The sequence below is a fragment of the Arachis stenosperma genome, chromosome 3 (genome assembly GCF_014773155.1).
Source record: "Arachis stenosperma cultivar V10309 chromosome 3, arast.V10309.gnm1.PFL2, whole genome shotgun sequence".
Classification (NCBI taxonomy): Eukaryota; Viridiplantae; Streptophyta; class Magnoliopsida; order Fabales; family Fabaceae; genus Arachis; species Arachis stenosperma.
The window spans coordinates 98,772,491-98,776,530 of record NC_080379.1 but is presented as its reverse complement, the minus strand read 5'-3'; the positions used below and the strand labels follow the sequence as shown (position 1 = coordinate 98,776,530).

Sequence of the window (4,040 nt, the reverse complement as noted above, 5' to 3'; positions counted from 1 at the left end):
TTTTCTGTGATTTCAGGTAATTTCTGGCTGAAATTGAGGGACTTGAGCAAAACTCTGAAAAAGGGTGACAAAAGGACTACTGATGCTGTTGGATTCTGACCTCCCTGCACTCGAAATGGATTTTCTGGAGCTACAGAACTCCAAATGGCGCGCTCTCAACGGCGTTGGAAATTAGACATCCAGAGCTTTCCAGCAAAATATAATAGTCCATACTTTATTCTGGAATTGATGACGTAAAGTGGCGCTCAACGCCAAGTACATGCTGCTGTCTGGAGTCAAACGCCAGAAACACGTCACGACCCGGAGTTAAACGCCAGAAACACGCTATAACTCGACGTTCAACTCCAATAAAAGCCTCAGCTCGTGGATAGATCAAGCTCAGCCCAAACATACACCAAGTGGGTCCCGGAAGTGGATTTATGCATCAATTACTTACCTCTGTAAACCCTAGTAGCTAGTTTAGTATAAATAGGACATTTTACTATTGTATTCAGTGTCTTTTGACCATGTTACATCTTTGGTCTCAGTTTTGTTTTATTCTTCATCTTAGGAGGCCATTGATCACATTTTGGGGGCTGGCCATTCGGCCATCCCTGAACCTTTCACTTATGTATTTTCAACGGTGGAGTTTCTACACACCATAGATTAAGGGTGTGGAGCTCTGTTGTAACTCAAGTTTCAATACAACTACTATTATTTTCTATTCAATTCTCTTTTATTCCTATTCTAAGATATTCGTTGCACGTCAACTTAATGAATGTGATGATCCGTGACACTCATCATCATTCTCACCTATGAACGCACGTGACTGACAACCACTTCCGTTCTACCTTAGGCCGGGCGCATATCTCTTAGATTCCCCGACAAAAGTTTCTTGGTATAAGCTAGATAGATGGCAGCATTCATGGGAATCCGAAAAGTCTAACCTTGTCTGTGGTATTCCGAGTAGGATTCCGGGAATCCGGAAAGTCTAACCTTGTCTGTGGTATTCCGAGTAGGATTCCGGAATTGAATGACTGTGACGAGCTTCAAACTCCTGAAGGCTGGGCGTTAGTGACAGACGCAAAAGAATCAATGGATTCTATTCCAACCTGATTGAGAACCGACAGATGATTAGCCGTGCTGTGACAGAGCATAGGACCATTTTCACTGAGAGGATGGGATGTAGCTATTGACAACGGTGATGCCCTACATACAGCTTGCCATGGAAAGGAGTAAGAAGGATTGGATGAATGTAATAAGAAAGTAGAGATTCAAGAGGGGCACAGCATCTCCATACGCCTATCTGAAATTCCCACTATTGATTTTCATAAGTATTTCTATCCTATTTTATTTTCTGTTTATTATTAATTTTCGAAATCCATAATTAATTACTATCCGCCTGACTGAGATTTACAAGATGACCATAGCTTGCTTCATACCAACAATCTCTGTGGGATCGACCCTTACTCATGTAAGGTATTACTTGGATGACCCAGTACACTTGCTGGTTAAGTTGAATGGAGTTGTGTCCACACGTAGCAAAGAGCCACAATAATGATTCCATACAATAACAAAGAGTATTACATTGATGTGATCACAATTTCGTCCACCAAATTTTTGGCGCCGTTGCCGGGGATTGTTCGAGTATGGACAACTGACGGTTCATCTTGTTGCTCAGATTAGGTAATTTTCTTTTCAAAAAGTTTTCAAAAAAATTTTTCTTTTCGTTTTTCTAAAAAATTTATTTTTGAAAAAAATTAATAAAAATACAAAAAATCATAAAATCATAAAAACAAAAAATATTTTGTGTTTCTTGTTTGAGTCTTGAGTCAATTTTTAAGTTTGGTGTCAATTGCATGCTTTAAAAATTTTTTCTTGCATTTTTAGAAAATTTCATGCATTCATAGTGTTCTTCATGATCTTCAAGATGTTCTTGGTAAGTCTTCTTGTTTGATCTTGATGTTTTCTTGTTTTGTGTTGTTTCTTGTTTTCCATATGCATTTTTCGTTTGTTAGAGCCCATGCATTAAAGATTTCTAAGTTTGGTGTCTTGCATGTTTTCTTTGCATCAAAAATTTTTCAAAATTATGTTCTTGATGTTCATCATGATCTTCAAGGTGTTCTTGGTGTTCATCTTGACATTCATAGTGTTCCTGCATGCATCATGTGTTTTGATCCAAAATTTTTATGTTTTGGGTCATAATTGTGTTTTTCTCTCTCATCATTAAAAATTAAAAAAAATCAAAAAAATATCTTTTCCTTATTTTTCTCATAATTTTTGAAAATTTGAGTTGACTTAGTAAAAAATTTTTAAAATTAGTTATTTCTTACAAGTCAAGTCAAATTTTCAAAATTTAAAAATCTTATCTTTTCAAAATCTTTTTCAAAAATCATATCTTTTCCAATTTTTCCTCTTTTTCAAAAATTTCAAAAATCTTTTTCAAAATATTTTCAAAATCTTTTTCTTATCTTTATATCAAATTTTCGAAAATTAGCTAACTATTAATGTGATTAATTCAAAAATTTGAAGTTTGTTACTTTCTTGTTAAGAAAGGTTCAATCTTTAAATTCTAGAATCATATCTTGTAGTTACTTGTTAGTTAAGTAATTAATTTTAATTTTAAAAAAAATTAAATCTTTTTCAAACATATCTTTTTATCATATCTTCTTATCTTATCTTTTTATCATATCTTTTCAAAATTTTATCTTTTTCAAAAATTTGATTTTAAAATATCTTATCTAACTTCTTATCTTCTTATCTTTTCAAATTTGATTTTAATATCTTTTTCAACTAACTCTTTGACTTTTTGTTTGTTTCTTATCTTTTTCAAAACCAACTAACTACTTTTCCCTCTTCAATTTTCGAAAATACCTCTCTCTTTTTCAAAAATTCTTTTTAATTGTTTTAAGTTTTAATTTTAATCATATCTTATCTTTAATTTTCAAAATTACTAACCCCTTTTTCAAAATTATTTTCGAAATTCTCCCTCTCTTTTCTTACTCTATTTAATTATTTATTTACCAACACTTCTCTTCACCTCTCTTCATCTGAAAATCCGAACCCATTCTTCTTCACTCTTCTCCCCTTTCTTCTTCTACTAACAGAAAGGAATCTCTATACTGTGACATAGAGGATTCCTCTTCTTTTCTTGTTTTCTTCTCTTTCATATGAGCAGGAACAAGGAAAAAGGCACTCTTGTTGAAATTGATCCTGAACCTGAAAGGACTCTGAAGAGGAAACTAAGAGAAGCTAAACAATCCAGAAACAACCTTTCAGAAATTTTCGAACAGGAGAAGGAGATGGCAGCCGAACCCAACAACAATAATGCAAGGAGAATGCTTGGTGACTTCACAAAACCAATGTCCAAATTTGATGGAAGAAGCATCTCCATTCCTGCCATTGGAGCCAACAATTTTGAGCTTAAGCCTCAACTAGTTGCTTTAATGCAACAGAACTGCAAGTTTTATGGACTTCCATCTGAAGATCCTTACCAGTTTTTAACTGAGTTCTTGTAGATTTGTGAGACTGTAAAGACGAATGGAGTAGATCCTGAAGTCTACAGGCTCATGCTTTTCCCTTTTGCTGTAAGAGACAGAGCTAGAATATGGTTGGATTCACAACCTAAGGATAGCCTGGACTCCTGGGATAAGCTGGTCACGGCCTTCTTGGATAAATTCTTTCCTCCTCAAAAGCTGAGCAAGCTTAGAGTGGATGTTCAGACTTTTAAACAAAAAGATGGTGAATCCCTCTATGAAGCTTGGGAAAGATACAAGCAGTTGACCAAAAGGTGTCCATCTGACATGTTTTCAGAATGGACCATATTAGATATATTCTATTATGGTCTATCTGAATTTTCGAAAATGTCACTGGACCATTCTGCAGGTGGATCCATTCACCTAAAGAAAACACCTGCAGAAGCTCAAGAACTTATTGACATGGTTGCAAATAACCAGTTCATGTACACTTTTGAGAGGAATTCCGTGAATAATGGGACACCTCAGAGGAAGGGAGTTCTTGAAATTGATGCTCTGAATGCCATATTGGCTCAAAACAAAGTG

General features: G+C 34.9%; 1 non-coding gene across 1 annotated transcript; it reads right to left on the bottom strand.

The window, feature by feature from the left end:
* Positions 1–3,680: 3,680 nt before the first annotated feature.
* On the bottom strand, positions 3,681–3,784 carry LOC130972424 (small nucleolar RNA R71). The gene has a single exon (XR_009083593.1). It is a non-coding gene; the product is annotated as a small nucleolar RNA R71 (small nucleolar RNA).
* Positions 3,785–4,040: the final 256 nt, after the last annotated feature.